Raw genomic sequence first — 20,728 nt, forward strand, 5'->3', positions numbered from 1 at the left:
CAGAAATGGAAAGTTCTCTGGAGCCTCTGGAAGGCGCAGAGGTGGCAAACAGGTTGCATTCATATCTCTCCAGTATTATAAGAGAATACATTTATGAATATTCCTTCCAGGGACAGGGAACAAGAAGTAAGATGGGTTACATCTATTATTTTAAGTCACCTAGTTTGTGGTAATTTAATACAGCTGCCATAGGGAACAAATAATACATGAGAATTAGATTAAGTGATAAGAAAATATTGTAACTATTTCAATTAGCCTGTATTATTGATTCTTTGATTTTTGTTTTAAGTTAATAAAAATAACGTGTATGTCATATTACTAATGTTAGCTAATATGTATTATTCAAAAATTATACTATTTCAAGCAATGTGCTAGGCACAAAAATAAATTTGACTCAATTCTGTATACAAATCTAAGTTCTGCCTTTCACTAGATGTGTGCCCTTGACCAAATCACTTAAACTTCCAAGCTTAATTTTTTTAGAAGTGAAAAAGAAACAATCGTATCGATGGTATTTCATAGTCATAAATAACATATTAGATAATAAATGTAAATCACTTATCACATAATAACTTAGCTGGTACATGATAAGTAAGTGATCACTGCTATTGTTATTCCAACTCTATTGGCAATACATTCTTGGCACCTTAGTTTCTTTATTGTAAAAGTAGGTAAAATAAACTACTTAAAGGATTTGGAAGAGGATGAAATTATAAGAGGAGATAATTAAGCTTTAGGTTTATTCTCTCATTTTACATGAAGTATTATATTCACTGTGTACATTCAATTTCCATTCTTATCTTCAGGGCAATGTTTTCCTTGGTCCTACTCAGTTGTTAGTGAAATGTTTGCTGTATCTACTCTAAGAAAATTATTTTTTACACAGTGTTTGCTGCCTCCTTCTATTGTAATTACAAAATCATGAAATACCTTCTTCCTCTTCAAATAATTTTTATTAGCCAAATTATTCTTACCTATAATAACATAAGGTAGATATACAATGTGATATTTTGGTGCTCATCAAACAGCTATTTGTCTATACAGTCATCTCAATGTGGCTTAGCTTTAATAGATTGTGTTAAGCCACCTTCACAGTCTTTAGTTTACTGTATTCTATTCAGTTAACAACAAAATAGATATTGTCCTTAATATCAAAGACCCATTTTCTGAGGCCAGTTTCCTGATATCATTAAACCAGCTATATAATTTTTATTAAGACACTCTTGGATTCTTTGATTTTTATTTCTGTTTTAAGTTAATAAAATAATGTATATGTCCTATATATGTTAGATAATATGTATTATTCAAAAATTATACTATTTCAAGAAATGTGCTAGGCACAAAAATAAAATAGAGAACAAAACAGAAATTAAGCCCATCCATAGGAGCTCAGTCTAAGGCAAACATGGACATTGTGTACAGATATCAATATAAGGGGGGCTCTGGCAAGAAAAGGAGGGCTTGACACTGAATCTGGTCACTGGGGAGATGAAATGAGGAAATGTCCATTTCTGCAGATGCTAATGTGCAGAAATGAGTATGACCGAAGTTGCATACCTGTTGTAAAAAATGCTTCCATGAATTAATTTTTGACTCTGGACAAAAGAGGCTACTGAAAATGACAGAAGAAACACATCAAAAACCAGCTTTCCTCTACCTGGTGAAACAGATTCTCAAAATAAAACAACCCCCATTTATAGAAGAAATAACTTGGTATTTTTTCACCTATGAAATTTAGTCTCGGGAATTGTATCTGGACAAAGTCTCACCTGGACTCTTGCTCTCTTTGAACTAAGACCCCTACATAATAGGATGGGAATAAAGACTGTAGGATGAGATCCATAAGATAATCTCCCATATAAAGACTGTTTTGATTAATTGGAATGCCTACATTTGTGACAATTGTTGCAGATATATTTTTGCATCATGTTCAAAAATCATACTATGCTGATGTACTATTATTAGGGGAAAAAAACTACCCCCCATACCCCATAATTTTTCTTAATTCACAAGATCATAGAATAAAATATCTGTGAATGAACTCACTGTTTTACCAATAATAAGAATGCGTTTTCTTGAGAAAAATTAAGATTTCTCCATTATATTTATTCCTGCTAATTATTTAAATTTACTTTTGGATCTGCTTTCTAAATTAAAGCCAACTATAAGCTAATAAGTCATCCATAGCTTTATTGCTTCTTTTTTTGCATTCCATTATTACTTTGAAGAACTTTTCTTATATATGTTATCAGAATTTAAGAGAAAATAATGTTTTATCAATTTGAAATAATACTCAAGCTAAAATCTATTACTAAAACTATTTTAATCAATGTTTGCAGGTTTCATATTGCTTGAATTTTCAAATGATATTTGTTTTAACAACAATTGATTTTAACAAAAGCATTATATGACTTGAAAGCTGACAGACACTTTGTTTCTTTTCTTAAAGTCAATTAAATTGAACAGCAAATCTAGTTGAAAGAAAACATTGACAAAATTGAATTAACTATAAAAATGGCAAGTCTCCTGAAATTAATATAATGGAGGCTCACAGAGTAGCAAACAAGCAAAAGCACAGCGGTTATTATATTCATACAAATCATGGTGTAGAATTGTGTTCAGTTTCCTAATTCAAATTATGTTCCATTTTCTATTCCTTATTTATGCCCACTTCTGAATAGAGACAATAAAGTAAATCACAAGTATAGGCTAAGTTTATTTTACCAGTGATGTTTGGCAAACAATTGCTTTAGAGATCATTGTGGCTGATCAGTTTAATTAGATGTCAGAATCAATGAACCATGGGTAAATAAGGTGAATTGCAATCATGAGCGTCTGACCCTTTTTCCAAGGCAAAGACACACTGAATTTGGGTGTTCGTTGTTTTAGCTTTCTGTGATTTAAGAGTACACTGAGAGGGCCTGTTCTTCTCTGTTTAAAACCTACAGTTCTGCAGCACCAACAGATTGTAAATGACATCTGATGCTTTTACAGATTTAGCTCTGAATTATTGGGTGTATAATCCAAGCCCATTTGGAAGTTTCCCTTATAGAACCCATCAGGGCTAAGTGCTATCCAGATATTTGCCAGCATGATGGAACTGGGATTGTACAAAGAAGTTCGAACCTAGAATTATAATGGATGGACTCTAGCTACAACTTATCTGATATAAGCACACAGTTCCAGATAGCAGCAGGTCAGTAAGTCAGGCTGATTAATGAGTGTGAGCAGCTCAGAAGCAGTGGCAGTTCAGAGACAATAAATCTTACAGTATAACCAAGATCTAGCCAGCTCTTTTGAAGAAGACAAGGAGGCAAATATGTGGTACACTGAGCACAACTGTGAAAAATATAACTATGTAAACTTGTCTGGACAGACAAGTTGGAACAAGTCTGTATACACACCACATAGAAAATACCTAAGACTCCTACAAGAAATTAGTCAAAACATCAAATCAGAACTTGGAACACAGCAACTTTTCATTTCAGAAAAGACAATTTAGTTAATAAATAAGATTTTCAAATTTTAAATGTATTTTATCAAAATATGGGTGCACCAAAGACAAATATAAGGATTTTACAAAAAAAAAAAATAGTATCCTTTAACTTGATTTTAAAAGTCCAGAATTTCCTTGGATGAATTAAAAAGAATTTTTTTTTATTTTTCTAAAATTTTTTAAAATAAATTTTATTTTTATATTCCCCATACAATTGCAATCCCCTTATTTTGACCCCAATCCCTCCCCTCCCCCACCCCCCATAGAGTGTCTCTTGTTCATAGTTGTTTGTTGATTTTGATATTTTCTTATAGTTATTCATTTTCCTGGTCCCTTATTTAAGTTTTCTAGATTCCTGCTATGAGTGAGACCATGCGGTATTTTTCTCTTTCTTTCTGGGTTATTTCGCTGAGCATGATCCCTTCCAGCACCATCCATGTTGCTGCGAATTGCATGTGTTTCTTTTTTGATTGCTGAGTAATATTCCATGGTGTATATGTACCACATCTTCTTGATCCAGTCATCTATTTTTGGGCATTTGGGTTGTTTCCAAAGCTTAGCTATTGTAAACAGTGCTGCTATAAACATAGGGGTGCAGTTGTTCTTTGGAATTGATGTTTCTGTGTCCTTTGGGTAAATACCTAGGAGTGGAATTGCTGGATCATATGGAAGCTCTATGTTTAGTAGGTCCAGAAATCTCCACACAGCTCTCCATAGTGGTTGGACCAGTTTGCACTCCCACCAACAGTGCAGGAGAGTTCCAAAAAGAATATTTTTTAAAAGAGGTATTTCTATTTTAAAATGCCAAAACTGGGCCTCCCGGGTGGCGCAGCGGTTGAGCACTGGGTTGCAAAGCTGCCCGCAGCCTGCGCGACGCCGGTTCGATCCCCAGCTGCTCCCTGGCCACTGGAGGAGGGTCCCACATGGCGCGCAGACCTCTCCTGCCACCCGCTGCTCCCCTCAGCAGTGTACTTTGGTCCTTCTGCCTGCTCTGCTCCCTGCTCTGGCTCTGGTGAATTCTCTCACCCTCCCGCACTTCTGACTGTACCCAGTGCTTGAATAAATAAATAAATAAATCTTTTTAAAAAAAATAAATAAAATAAAATGCCAAAACTTAAAGACAGATTATATCCTTAGGCGACATCAGTTATCCCTCTTTTAATCCTGAGAGTGGAAAAATTTTCTGGAGATGAAAATATTTTCTGAAACATGACTTCTATCTAATGGTCAATTAAGTGTGTGCATGTGCACACACACACCATTATTAATTACTTTTTTGTAAGTTCTCCAAAATGTATGACGATCCATTTGGACAAAGATTTTATCATCAGTTTTTTATTACATTCTGTACAGGGTTTATAAATTTCAGTTAGCTTCCTAAATATTGAAATCAAAAGATGCCAATATTTGGAGGAATATAACTTAGTTGACAGGCCAGAAACCAATATTCAGCAGTAAGCTGAAACACTTGGAGATGGTGCAATAAGCCTCGATGTCTGGGAAACTTGGAAAGCAGCAATACAGGGAGTCTTGGTTTTTGCTGGGTCTCTAGTCTACTCCCCCTCTGCTAACATAATGATGTGCCATGAGCTTGTTTGGAGCAGTAGATGAGAGATTTTTGAAGTCTCCCTTCAGATATGGTGAGTAAATAGGAAAAATGAAAAAGCTAATGCTTTTTAAAAAATCTAAAATGTTTATTCTTTTTTCAAAGCTGAAACAGCTGAAAAATACCTATGGAAAGCTCAGCCAGCCCTGAAGTCTTTTCGTAGTGTCCTAAGGAAGATTTATCAAAGTAAATGGATGAAAGCAGTACTGACTTACAGAGTATATAATCCTAAAATATCCTTGCAAACTTTAACATCTACACAGATGATAAAATGGTCACTATTTATGGAGTGTTTCTTATCTACCCGGGACTTTAAGGACATGGTCTCATATAATCTTTTCAACAACCCTTGGAGATAGGATCCTTGTCTTATAGATATAGAAGTAAAGAGAATTTCCTACTTGCCCGAGATTACATAGCTGGTGAGAGATGGGACCCACTTTAAGCCTAGAGCAATCTGATTTCAAAAAATGTTCTTTCTACAACAATGTACCATCTACCAAGAGGTTCTCTAGAAAAGTTTGCTTTTGATAAGGGAAATGTGCTGTTGGAAGCAACATTTCCAACTAAATGTTCCTAAAGCACTTAGGACTGATATTTTAAAATCAAAACAGAGAGAAATTATTTCTGTACTTTTATAGCGATCATTCCTTTTCACCTTTAAAATAATTAGGAGACACAGGGGCAGTCAAACAAAAAAGAGAAAAAAGCTCTTTTGCTGGCCTCAATGAAGTTCAGACCCAAGGGCCACAAGGAGCATTCTGATGTGGTAGACGTAGGTGCCACAGGACTCAGAGGTGACTGAGTGCCTTGCAGGATGGACTAATCACTGCAAAAAGCAGATTAAAGGCTATTCAGTGAGCCAGAAGGTAGGGTTTCATGACCAAAAAAATTTACATCTGAAGTATACACAATGGACAAAATAAGTAAAATAGAGGGAAAGAGGAAGCATGATGTGAGGTTAATAACCTTAACTTGGGATGGCCCCAAAAAGAAAAGTTAAATAGAACGTAGATGACAGTAGGGAAGATAGTGCTGGTAGCCGACACCTGAGGAAACTGTGGTTTTACAATTGGATTTCATTAACTGAAAGCAATAAAATGAGGCAGTAAAATAAATGCTTTAAGAAGAAAGGATAAAATAGAAAAGGGTAAATCTTAAAATCCTAGTAATACACCAATATTGAGTGTATGGTATGTGCATAAGGCATATAGGTGTGCATGGAGTTATGCGCGTGGTAACTGAACTCTACAAATGTGTAACTTCTATTATTCTTTAATGGTGTCAGTTCTACAATATGTCATCTGTAAAGTCTCATATCTGTTAGAAATATAAATGCTCGTCCTCTATTGATTTGGTGGGGGGGAGCATGAGTTAAATCTTTCAGATTTATAGTTTAATGTTAACATTTGTTTTGACTACTAATATAAATTCGATCAATATTACTACTGCAAAGCTTGGTAACTTTAAAATTCATCTTGGTACATATGCACAAAAGTTGCAAGTCATAAAAATAGGAAAGCACTTCTAGAAAGAGAATGGGGAAAAAAAGGGAAAATCTTACATGAAATTTTCCTTGAACTACCCCTGCTCACAATTCTGGTTAAGTGTCATTGCAAAAGAGTATACGTTACCTGTTCTCTCTTAAGATGAAATCAATTTCAAAAAAGGCAAAGAAATTAAAAATGTGTAAGCCTATAAACACAAAAACAATGGGAGAAGTAGTAAGGTAAAAGCTGAATACCTTTTATAAATTTAAGAGACTGGTGGTAATTGATTTAATGGGTTAAAGAAAACTGCAGTTTAAGTGCCAGAAGAGAAGAAATAGGATTCATTCAAAGAATCTCAGAAAGTTTCATAACTTGGAGTTACCTGGTAAAACAAAAAAGATGAGGTTAAATTGGAGAGTTGGTTGGCTTCATATGCAAAGAAGCATACACTCAGGTCTCCAGGCAAGAGGACAGGGATTCCATCTTTGAAGAAACTGAACACAAGAGGCCCCAGCAGACCACTGGAGGCCATGATGAATTGGGTGAAGCATATGACAAAAATTGAGAAATTAAGCGATGATATACATTTTGAATGATGGAAGTTTTGCCCTTTTTGTTTTGCTCTCAGAGAATATAAACACCAAAATCCTGAAGCTCAGTGATATCCAACAAAAACGATCATTCTAGGAAGGAATATCCTTTTCAACAATCCACTCGCATCCTGGACTTCAATCATCTAGAGCATCACACTTATGAATGGGGAGCCTGGAATGAACAGGCACGTGAGATAAATCTGTAACACAACAAGAACAAAAATTCATCAAAAGATGAAAAGAACCCAGTAGGAAGAGAGATATTGCATAAACAGAAGGTTTTATAAATAAACTGTTTCTGTTATCTTTAAAGATACATGAAGCCCTACAAGAAAAAGATATGAAGGAGAGAAATCATCTCTCAGTAATGCACAGAGGTGATAAAGTTATAAGCAAAACTTAAGAAATGAAACTTAAGAGAGAAAAGTGGTTGTTTATTGAGAGCATTGGGGAGAAGGAAGATGGAGTTAAGTGTCATGGTTGGGAGGGGACATATTGGGGACAGCTGAAATGTGCCAGTGCTTAATTTCTTCACCCTTGTGGTTGTTGGGTAGTATGGGCTTTATTAATACTTGTTAATCCATGCATTTAAATATCACACACCTCACTATATCATATGTCATACAAATGCACAGACACACATGAGAAAGAGCAAAAAGAACAATTAAAGGGCTCTTGGAAAATATGATTGTGACAATGCATCTGGTCACCTTCGAAAAGGGAAAGCGTTGGAAAGAGGAAGCTGAGAAATCTGGAAATTAAGGGTAAAAAAGGGAAGGGAGGGTGTATTTGAAATTTGAAGATGATATAAAGATAGCAGCATTTCTCCGAAGTAACCCATAGAATTAGAAACAGAAAGGAAAATGCATTTTAATTATACACAGCAGTGTGGTTAAAAAAAATAATAAAAACCAAAACACAAAATAGCAGGGAGGACTCCAAGCACAGTGCAAACTGAGCAGGGCTGCTTGTGGGACCAAGCAGAGTTGACATTAGGGCCACAGAGACCAGAAAGTCCAACAAATAATAGTTTTACAATGTCAGGAACCCATTCCAAAGGGCAAAATGGAAATTCCTTTCTTTTTTTATTGATGTTTAAATGAGTATATTTGTTTTTTTTTAATTTATATATATTTACATCATTGTTCAGTTTTAAACAATGTTTACTTTTGTTCCCCCCTCAGGTATAGTGAGTCCCCATGGAATTTCCTTCCCCAGTGCACCTATGCACCATCACCTCAGTCCTCTGTGCCTCTCCCTCTCTCCCTCCCTCCAATCCCTCCCCCCTCCTCCTCTCCTGCAGGATGTCTCTGGTTTATAACTGTCTGTTTATTTTTGTTGTGTTGTGTTTTTTATTGGTATTATTTTTCCCCATCATGTCGTATTTGGTTCCCCTGTATTCCTCCTAGAAGTGAAACTATTGGATATTTTTCCTTTCTTGAAACAATGGAATAGTAGGTGTGGGTGGACTAGCTACTAATCTTCCCTGCTGCTGGCTTAGAGTCTAGAAACAGAGGTAGGGCTGGCTAAACATGGACCACTTCACACATGCAATACCTGGTGGACATCGTTTTCCTGAGGCAACAGGGGAACTGACAGACTCCCCTGCAGCCTCATGCCCAAACACCCCCCACCAGACCCCCGGGCTGGAGTAGCTGCTGCAATAAGACTCAATTCTGCAGGTCTTGCACATCTGCATCGTGGCTCTAGCCCACCTTCGACTTACATAATGCTATATGTTCATTAGAGCCCTCTTAAAAACAAAAAACAGACAGTAAAAATAAATCATGGCTCTAATCTCTGTGAAGTGCCTTCCACACTAATGCATGCACTGATCCTATTAAAATGAAACCATTCCAAAAGGAATAATCAGATTTAATTATAAATGATTTACTTTCTTTAAGTGTAAAAGAGGAGCAGAAAACAAGTAAAAGTTAAAAATGTTCACCAGGAAAGAAAAATATTGCCATTGAAAATTGCATTCAAATAGCTATCATTAATTAACCACCACAACAAAAATACAACATAATGAAATACCTTGCTGAGCTAACAAAGGTAAAAGGATAAAATAAGTAAGCACAAGAAAAGACATTAAGAAAGCAGAAAATAATAAAACCTGAGAGAACTTAGGGAAGTGAAGAAGCATTAAATAATCTCAAAAATAATGGCAAGCAGTAGCATTAGGGGCCTCCCTGGTGGCACAAGGGGTTAAGATGCAGCACTATGAAGCTATCCACATGAGTTCGATCCCCACCCAGGGAGCTACCCACATGGTGCAGCAGACCTCTCCTCTCTCACCCGCTGCTCCCCTCAGCAGTGTATTTCAGTCAGTCTGCTTGTTCTGTTCCCCAACCTGTCTCTGGTGAATCCTCTCACTCCCCACATCTCTGGCCTGTACCCCAGTTCTTGTATGCATAAATAAATAAATCTTTAAAAACAGTAGCATTAAGGGAAAATAGTTGGGTCACAGAAGGATTTTCTTATAGGAGGCAGTCTCAGGCCCCTTGTACTGCAACAGACTGAACGTCAAGAAGAGATCACCAAAGAGGAGGCAATTTTAATGTTTTGCTCCCTGTTCCCCATTGCAGAACTTACTAGCATGTGCAAGACTGAGTATGTGACATTGACTCCTAGGAACTCGTTCCTTCTGGTTGCTTTAGGAGGAAACCTTCGCTGTTGTTTCTTGGTCAGAGATTATGTAGCTACCTTTTAGGGTTGTTGGAAACATTATGCAATAAAATATATGTTGATTATTTTTTTTCATACCCAAATGAACCTTTTCATATAGAGCCTAAAATGAAATAATGCAATACAATATATGAAACTGGATTCTGCAATCAACAATTTTAGTAACTGAATGTGATCCCTGTCAATAAATGATTATTTTATGCATTTCCTGCACTTGCAATTGAGAAGTCTAAATATCATATCCACTATGGCATAATCAAACTAATAATTTCAACTTGTTTTATATGGGAATTATGTGTGTAAGTATTAAGGAATACAAATAATTTTATTTATAGTCACCCACATATTTAGACAAAATCTCTGGGTATTAAAGTTATAAAGCATTCAGTCTGTTTTTTAGGCATAGTCACTAACTTTCTTTTTAAATTTAAAATGCTGCCAAAATTCTGGTTACTTGACACTTGAATTTTTCAACTTATATGTTTGACCCAGTAAAATGGTAATAGTTTTATAACAGAGAATACCGAGATAGTGTGTACCTATTTCTTATTTGTTGTTATATATATCTTTAAGGTGTCAGTGATAGATTAATTTATTTCCAAGATATTATGGAGAAAATATTAGATCAATTTAAGATGTCATTGTTATTACTGTGTAGGTTCACGAAACTGACCATTTCAAGGTTTCTGAATGATACTCTCATTCAAACTGGAGATTCTTTCTTATGGGCACACTCCATTTCTGTTCTTGGCCTATAGTTTTCTGTTAAATGCCAATCTTTTTCTGTTGAGGGGAAGGATGTGATTAAAGAGCTCTTGTCTCCATATCAGAAACTGGTCCTGACCCCTGCAGCAGCACATTGAAGTTTTTTATAAATAATTTATGAACCTCAGAGGTCTGGCTTTGGGAGATATTCAACATTTCTCCATCTGTGCACCACACCTCATTCATCAAAACTGAGACCAGCATATGCAGTTCTGCTTCAAGATGGGTAGAACTATATATAAAATAAACAAAAAATAAATAAGCCTACCAGTATAACTCAGGGGCTGCCCAGAGACTACTTGCAGTAATTCCAGGAGCAATCTATTTTGACCATGAACCTTGACCAGCTATATCACAGAAAAGAAAGGTGGAGCTACCTTGTTATAAATGATAAATACTCCTATGAAAAGAAAAATTGAAGACTGTTTTTGGATGCTGGCAAAAGTGCCTAAGAACTTTAATTGTGAGCATGCAGTCCCAATGACTGCTTTACAAATTGCAGCTTTACCTAATGTCCTATGTGTCTTCATGGTTGCATGAGACTTGTCAGTCAATTTCTCTTCTCACAACCTGTCTCAAAGGAAAATTCTATTGCTCATATACTGAATTTGCTTTCTAAATTATATGGAATTTAAAAGAATTTTCCACCAGATATATTAAGCATAACCAAGATTTTTAATAGAATATAGATATCAAGCATGCACCATTTGTTAATATTGTGCTTTATTTACAGTTATCCCTAGTATCTCATTTATATCATTTTGCTATTCATATAAAAAGTTAAGTGATAACACAGTTTAATCTTCTCTACAGTTTGAAGAGGATGCTCTTATGAGCTACTTATTAAATTTCTTCATTAAATTGTCTTTAAAATAATAAATAATACCTCTTAATTTAACATTTTTTACCAAAGGGCAAAATAACATGTATTGATATTCAAAAATTAATTTTATCTTAAACCTGTGAAAATAATTTTCATTGATGAAAAATAAGTGATTTTATTGTAACTATGTACTAAAATCATAAATCCCTTATCATATATAATAATCATATATATTTATGAAAACATACTTTTTCCAAAAGTATTTTGAGAATGTGAGGCATTTAATATTTTTTCCAAATCAATATTAGCTTTTATAATTGTAAGGTTATCAGAAATGCATATCTATTTATAGCTTTGCTATTATGTGTTCAACTTTTTTGAGAGGCAATTGTAGGATAAATAAAAATGTAAGATACAATTCATATCTTTTGGATATTCACAGTTTTTTAAGAAGCAGGTTACAAACTGTAATGTGATAAGACAACAAAATGAAAGTATGGGTAAAATTCCACAAAACCACTCAGTAGGGAGTGATTGATTCTGATTGAAGTTTAGGGAAGTCACTTAAAAATAATTGATATAGGGCCTCCCCGGTGGCGCAGCGGTTGAGCGCTGGGTTGCGAAGCTGCCCGCGGCCTCTGCGGCGCCGGTTCGATCCCCGGCTGCTCCCGGCCACCGGCGGAGGATCCCACATGGTGCGCAGACCTCTCCTGCCACCCGCTGCTCCCCTCAGCAGTGTACTTCGGTCCTTCTGCCTGCTCTGCTCCCGCTCTGGCTCTGGTGAATTCTCTCACCCTCCCGTGCTTCTGACTGTACCCAGTGCATGTATAAACAAAACAAACAAACAAACAAAATAAATAAATAAATAAAACATGCCTCTATAAAATAAAATAAAAAAAAAAATAATTGATATATTTACAATAGCTAAGCTATGGAAACAACACAAATGCCCAAAAATAGATGACTGGATCAAGAAGATGTGGTACATATACACCATGGAATATTACTCAGCAATCAAAAAAGATAAACTCATGCAATTTGCAGCAACATGGATGGAGCCAGAAGGGATCATGCTCAGCAAATTAAGCCAGAAAGAACAAGAAAAATACCAGATGGCTTCACTCATAGCAGGAATTTTAGAAAACCTAAATAAGAGATCAGGAAAAAGCCTAATTATGATAAAGTAAAAATCAAAAATGAAAATCAACAAGCAACTATAAACCAGAAACACATGGGGGAATGGGGGAGAGAGGAGGGATTAGGGTCAAAATAAGGGGGTTGGGAATTGTATGGGGACTATAACCAAGATGAAAATGCATACATTGTGCAAAAATGAAAAATGATGTAAAAATATATAAAATAAAAAATTTAAAAAATAAATAAAAATAATTGACAAAATGTAGGATCTTGAGCCTTCAAAAAATTCAGATTATATTAATCATGAATGGCGTATATACTTTTAACAAGATTTTCATTTGATTTAGAATGGGCATTGTGCTTTTAAGATTATAAGCATGTTTATTTCAAATTATAAAAATCATAACCCACTGTGTTTAGGAAAGTAACTCTAACAGCGATTCTTTTAATAAAAAAGACACAAGTGGGATCATAGGAACTAAAGGCCTTGAGAAAGAATGAGATCAGTTAGAGTCATGTTAAAAGTATAGCACCATTTGGCTCAAATATTCAGGAGAAACGTCCAGAAGGCAACTTGAAGTTTCTGATCCAAATCACAGGACTCAGATCCTGCTGGCCATTGTCATTTAGGCATTATGTGTGTGGATGTCACCCGTGTATCTATAGCCAGAGATGACAGAGAAAAAGCAGACCCCTGAAGCACCATACAGAAGCAGAAATGTGAGGACAAGAAGTTTATAACTGAGAAAGAGGAGCAATGAGGGAGACAGAGGATAAGGCATTGCAGTGTGTTTTCAAAGAAACCGAAAGAGAAGATTTCATGAAAAACAGATAATTGTAGTTATAATAATAAAAAGAGGAAAGGAAAAAAGATATTAGGTAATGCTTTCTAGTCCAAGACTGTGCTCTTTACACTTACAAACATACTTCAAAAATATATGTATGTTATTGCTATTCCCAATTTCCAGTTGAAGAAACAGGAGCAAAAAGAAAGATTAAATGGCTGGTCCAAATATATCCAGATTTTAAGTGTTGAAGCAAGGATCACAATCCAGGCAGTTGGATTCCAGAGGCCATGTTCTAAGCCCCCAAGCTAGTAGGAAATCATGTGTGCCACTGATTCTGGAGAAGAGTGTGTGTGTAAACCAGACCACACTGTCCCCCTGCTTGCACTAGAGGTCCTGCGAGTGGAGGTGGTACAGACTGCTTCATCGAGAAGTTTGTGGTGAGGCAGTAAAGAGAGATGGCTGCAGCAGTTTGAGGATATAAGGCAGAGTTGGGCAAGCTTAAAGACAAGAAAAGAACAAGAGGGCTCCAAGTGGAATGGGGGGATTGGAGGGGCAGGGAGGGAAAGTTGAGGTGCAAAATAAGGAGGAAATAATCAGTTATACAAAATGATTAAAGGGTGATAAAAGGGGAAGGATCAGAAGTCATAAAAAATTGTTCTTGAAATGTAGAATCAATCTCTCTCCCTCTAAGATAAGTAAATAGAATTTTCAAACTAAGCAAATATTTAACGTGGAAAAAATCTTAAAGAATTTATCAATAATTCATAGATAGGTGATAGAACGATAGACAGATCACCAGTAATTAAGACATAGACCATAGTAACAATCAAAAAAAGTCAAATTAGTAAGCAAGAAAGACAGTTAATTTTAAGAAATTATATGACATTTACATCCAGTTATTCAGATAATTCAGTTAAATAGTTTCATTCTGCCTATTCAAACATCAAATGTATAATTCTAACACTTTGCGATAATGCTATTGTCTTTTTTGAAGTAAGTCTAGTTCCTTTCTAGGTTAAAGACACCCAACAACCATGACAATGTGTGCATTCATTCTTTTGGGTATGATTAGGTTTCTTTTTTTCCTACCAGAGTTTAAGGCCCGTAGGCAATGGAATTTTCAATCAAACTTCCATTGGTACAATTTAATCATATAATTTCCCCCTTAAAACATTCAATTAAATCAAGTAACATTTTATTTCACTTTTTATGAACATATTTTCCTTTTATGTGACCTTTCTCTTTACTCCATAAAATTCATGTTCTAAAAACACTTTGAAACCCATCCAATGAAAGCTTCTTATAGATCCAATGTATAGTAAAAGTTTCCCTGCCTGTGCACTTGCAAGTCTATCCCTTTCCATGTGCCCATCATTCATCATCACCATGAATTTTACTTTCTAGAAAACTAGTGTTTTCTTTTTGGTTCACACTGTACTATAAATCTTCAAGTAATAAAAGTGATGCTATACAAAGTTCTTTCTAGTTGATTCAAGACATTGAAAATAAAACATCCTTTGCATACTTGATTCACCCTTTTGTGTGGATGATGGTTACAGAAGTACTGGGGGAAAGTCTCTGCTCATTACCACAAGGAAATACAAATGATCCCCTTTATGAAAGAAGGCAGACTGTGTAATTTTCTTTGTTTTGACGGTCATTGGCGCCATTAAATTGATAGTTAGAACTAAAAGACCACAGTTGTTTGAAAATAGAATAGTTAAAATCCTTGTGCATAACCAGTGGTCAAAGTACCTTAGAAAACCAGGCAAAACAGGACATTTTATGTTAGGAAATGGCCATTAGTAGTGATTTTTCTTCAGTGCACGCTAACAAAAAGGCAGGTATTTGTAAACATTGCCTATAAAGGATTACATTACAGGAATCATTACCCTTCACAACTGTGTACAGCTGGATCAATCCTGTTCCTTCCTTAAGGTTCCTGTGCAGCATCATTTGCTTCAAGATGACTCTCCTGAAATCCTCACTCCAAAGAAATATCTAAATCACATCTCCCTGGTGGGAGAATCAAACCATGCATTCACAATGCCAGGCATATAAGAGGATTAGGATTTGAGACTAGGTACTGGAACTCACACAACTCCAAGCTGTCACAAAAAGAAATTACAGAGCAGGGCAAAATGAAAAACCAAAGATGCAAACCAGAAAGATCCAGAATCATGGAGAACTAAGGTGCAGAGCAGGATGAGAGAATTTAAACTGAGACTTTGAAGGATGCTCTGAGCCTCTAAGCAAGGGCTAGGACAGATTTCCCACTGGAAACCCTGACTGGGCACAGAGGCCTGCAGGCGAGGACACTCGCCTAAGAAAGACAAGTGCATACTGACAGGAGAACAAAAGCAGACCTATCAGAACCTTTCATGTCAGGCAATAAAACTGAAACTTCTATACAGATGTTTGACCTCAGTCTTTCTCTTTTCATGGAGTTTAAAAAAAGAGTCAAATAATGGTATCTTGAACCGCAGAGCAGAAGAACAACACAGATGTCACAGACACCTTCTCAGTGACAATGCAACTATCCTCAATGGTGAAAGGAATCATTTCTTTCTCCGAATGCTTGGAGAGGGATATCTGATATGTTGTGTTTATTCACGAGCATGTTTGGTTGGTTGAACAAGAATAATTCAAGCTGCGCCTTCTTACAAGATGTAGCAGTGGCTAAAAAGATTGACTAAGGGCAACTAAGTCCTCATGCCTTATATATTTCTTTTTTTAAAAAAAAAAAAGATTTATTTATTTATACAAGCACTAGGTACAGTCAGAAGCGCGGGAAGGTGAGAGAATTCACCAGAGCCGGGCGGGGAACAGAACAGGCAGACTGACGAAGTACACTGCTGAGGGGAGCAGCAGGCGGCAGGAGAGGTCTGCGCGCCATGTGGGACCCTCCCCGGTGGCCGGTGATCGAACCAACACTGCAGAGGCTGCGGGCAGCTTCGCAACCCAACGCTCAACCGCTGTGCCACCGGGGAAGGCCCGCCTTATATATTTCTGAAAAGGAATAGAATGGAACATGATGGAAAAGAGTCACTTGGAAAATACGTTCTCAGTGGGAGAATATGTAAAGAGCCAAGAGCTGTATTTTGTGGCAATTAATCTCTAAGGCATAAAAGGATTATTGCAAGATCTTCTGCTTTGCTTTATTGTTATGATTAACCATCTCTCTTTCCTCCTCACCATTCAGGAGTCCCACTACTTGGAGGGACTCTTAGTGGGACATAGCTAGTAAGTGTTCAGAGTAGTTGGGAAGCAAGTATAGTGACCCACAGCCAAGCAGATGGGCAGAAGATCATTTGTATGAAGACAAAGGATAGGAAATAGAAAAATGAGCTCTCTCCAATGGGAGGTAGGGTGTTTTGTCTCAGCGAATTCAGCATCATTTATTCATTAAGATCAATATAAGAGGTGAGCATTTGAAGCCAATTCCACAAATTGAGACACCAAATCCAAACCTTCTTCTTTATTCATTCCACTGTACATTTTAAAAGTAATCATGGGGTGTGAAAAGATGTGGCCCTGTTCTCTTAAATCATATGTAGTGTTGTAAAGCAATGTTCTTTCCACTAAAAAAAATTTAAAAATTAAGCAGGACTTTATATTTTAAAAAAGTAAGGAATGTATTGTGAAGATACCTAAATTTAAAATCCAACTTTTTGCTGTTGTTACCAATAACTTCTGCTCATTAGAAATAATATTCATTTTTCATTCATTCATTCATTCAGACATTATTTATCAAATGCCAACAATGTTCCTGGAACTACAGTAGAAATTGGAAAAAAAGTGAAGAAAACCAACAAAATAGGCAAATAGGTTTCATTTGATAACTAGTTAAAAATCTCCTATAGCATTAATTTCTTTAATATATTCCTTCAATTTCTGATAGTACCTGAATGTAGGTGTCGCATTAGGACATTGTTTAAGTTCCATAACTCCCTGTGGTAGGTGGAGCCCCCACTTTCATGTCACATCCCCAGCCCTGAAACCTGTGAATATTACCTTATTATGTGTTATAATGAGGAGTCTGGCTTCATTTTTGGATGCTTGACACCTGACAGCTTTTAAGCCATACTCTGAGTCCTTCCATTTGTACTCAAAGATGGTAAGAGTCTAGTCAGAATGTTCCCTCCTTTGTGCTGGTGAAAGAGTGAAGCCTCACAGTCGCCCGCCCCACCAGCATCCACTAACACAATAAAAACTCAGGCCAGCCTCCTTCCTTTGCATTCTCAAGTCATTTCACACCTGCTTTAGAAGCCCACCTGCTCAGCACAGAAACTTCCATTACGTAGGTGATAAACCTTTTCATACACTCTTTGTTTATGTGTGGCGTCATCAGTCTCAATGTTTAACCAATTTTAGGTGCATTTCCATCTGCCTTTGCAAGTGACTCATAACATATGGGGCAAATAAAAAGGAAAATAAAAGAAAGGAAGAAAAGTCTTTGCAGATGTTATTAATAAAGATTTGGCGATGGTGAGGTTATTCTGGATTATCCAGATGGGTCCTAAGTGCAATCACGTGTATCCTTGTAGCACACACAGAAGAGAAAACAATATAGTAGAGCAGAGAGAGATCTGAATGTTATTATTAAGGACTGGAGTGATGTGGCTACAGCCCAAGGAATACTGAAAGTCCTCAGAATCTAGAATAGTCAAGAAATAGCCTTCTTTGAACCTATTTCTGGTCATTCTGGACTGAGTATGGTTCTACTGAGCACTAATTTGGTTCTACTGGACTGAGTATGGTTATACTGATTTTTGTCTCAGTGATTCTGATTTCAGACTTCTGGTGTCAAGAATTATGAGAGGATCTCTGCTGTTTTAAGCCATCACGTTTGTAGTAATTTGCTGCAGTAGATCTAGGAAACAAATACATCTCAATCTATGGTTGCTTTTTCTTCTCATATCCTATGTACTACTGGGTCACTTCACAAATATTTTCCCTAGTTCCAGCTCCTTCAAAGCTCATGAATGTTTGTCACAGACCTTAGTGATTTATCGTCCTATTCATTATTGATGACTTAACCCCTGACTTACTGTTTTTCTTACTATCATCACTCTCTGATTTCTCTATCATGTGGGCAATTCAGTATTCAGGTTTGTCATTCTTTGTCCTCAATTCCACTAATCAAGCCTTCTACTTTACCTTGCATGATCCTATCCTAGATTTGTTTGCATATCCCAAACTCCCCCATTCCCTCAATAATAAAAATGAAGAATCTCACTCTCTGAACAATACTTTCTTGCTGTCTATTTCACTGCTTGATGCCCCTATTCAAAGTATTTGAACCTATGAAACCACACTCCATTTATCCTACCCCCATGTTCTCAATTCTTTCATAGCTCATCTTAAATCTCTTATCTATCATATCATCCCTGACATTTACTCTCAAGTCCTTTGGCCTTATTCCAATGTCAGACTTTCCTAGTAAGAGCACAACAATGATTAAATACAATTTATACTTATTCCTTGCCCACAGCCACGAAATTGGAAATAAATAGAGAAAAACCTTGAACATGTAGACTGGTCTCACATTAATATAAGAAAATAAACTCCACATGGATACACGGGATGCCCCAATAACATTATTACATTTATCCAATTTGTTGTCTCTCATAATTTTCATACCTTATCTCTTCAGACATCCAACATGTCTACTCCAGAACTCTTTCCCTAATTATGACCTTAATCCTTATTTCACTGAAAAATGGAAAAGCAACTTGAAGACAACTTCTACAAACTCCCACTACAAACAAATCAATTTAATTGCATCTGACCTGCATACTCTGCTTAAAGTAGATGAACTACCTTCACTGTTTTTAAGGTCAAGCTGGTCTCACTTATGTCCTGGGTCCAATTCCCTTTCAGGAATTTGTTTGTGCAGCTTTCCCCTTTCTTTGCTGGGCCACAAATTTTGTCTTTTCTAATAATCATTCCTATAAACATCTAAATATCTTATAACAAAAACCTTCCCATTGACAAGACGACCACAATTCCCTACTTCTTCTTCCCTGCCAGAACACATTTCCTCTCTGCCTCACTTTTTACACTTTCTTCTTCTCATTCTCTCTTGTATTCTCACCAACAAGACTCTCACATTCCACTGAAACCACTTTTGTCAATGTCACCACTGGCCTCCACACTTCAGTCATCATCCTTTTAATTCTCATCAGTATTGAAACAATTGACCATCCCCTCCTTCATGAAGCTCTTTCTTTACTTGACAATCTTCAATAGATATTTCTCAAATCCTCCACTAAACAGGGTTTGTTCCCTCCTCAAAATTATCTTGGAACTCAAACCAAACGCTCCCATCTCCACTATAACTACCCTAATCCAAAGCAGACACTTTGTGATGGGCCATGGAAATGTCCTGATCAGATCTCACTGCAAGGAGCACAGTGACTGACAGTCTCCAACTACCTGGCTGTTATATTTACCAGGTCATTCTTCCTCTACCTCTTCTCCCAGATAGGGACTAATAGAAAAGGTCATTCCTAAATCATGATTCCTCTAGAGAGCAGCTTTTAGTAAGAGATTCCCAGTGGGCTGGTCAACACTTTCTCAGGTTAGTTCAGCACAGTAGTCTAGGGTTGTCAGTCATTCTCTCTCCTTTCATGGATATTGAATCAGCACTGCCATCTGAAGTTTCTGCCTGCTCCCTCTGCCTTTATCCTCCACAGTTAGATAGATAGATCTTGAGACATCTAACCCTGGTTTGGCATTTGCTTCTCAGAAGAACTGAATGACACAAGTATGTTTTATTAGAATTTGATCCCATTGTGTCTCCCTCCTCCTACCTTTCATCTCTTATAGCAACAATAGACACATTATGTCATTTCTTTGCTTAAAGCTCTCCAGTGGTCTCTCATTGCTCTTATAACCAGTTGTAATCACAGTGCTTTAGAAATGTGGCCTCTGGCTACTACTCAGATATTCTCCTTTTGTCTTCTGTCCCTGCTACATTGCCCTTGGTGACTTGAATTCACTTGTCATAAATTCACTTCAGTCTTTTTCTACAGAGGTAAAAAGTACTCTTCTCAATGTCCACATGGCTGGTCCTTCATTTCATTTACATTACTGTTCAAATGTCTTTTACACGGGGAGATCTTTCCTGACCCCAGCTCTATCTAAAATAGGAAGCATTTTCCACAAATATTATTTTAACCATAAATGTATTTAAAGGACCCAGTATGCAAATTGGTTTTCAATCAAAGAATCCCTGAATAACCCCAAATAAATATCAAATAAAGATGTAAAATAAAAATACACATCCTTTGATAGCACAAAATATTAGATATGTTCAGTCTCTGGGAAATATTTTCCT

General features: G+C 36.5%; 1 long non-coding RNA gene across 1 annotated transcript in view; it reads left to right on the forward strand.

Annotated features, from left to right (window-relative positions):
* The window catches only part of LOC129146791 (uncharacterized), a 147,034-nt gene extending 139,597 nt beyond the window's left edge, over positions 1 to 7,437 (forward strand). The window contains exon 4 of the long non-coding RNA XR_008554017.1: positions 7,221 to 7,437. This is a non-coding gene — a long non-coding RNA (uncharacterized LOC129146791). The remainder of the gene's footprint in view (positions 1 to 7,220) is intronic.
* Positions 7,438 to 20,728: the final 13,291 nt, after the last annotated feature.

Source organism: Talpa occidentalis, unplaced genomic scaffold (assembly GCF_014898055.3).
Source record: "Talpa occidentalis isolate TD23 unplaced genomic scaffold, MPIMG_talOcc4v2.1 talOcc4.4, whole genome shotgun sequence".
Lineage (NCBI taxonomy): Eukaryota > Metazoa > Chordata > Mammalia > Eulipotyphla > Talpidae > Talpa > Talpa occidentalis.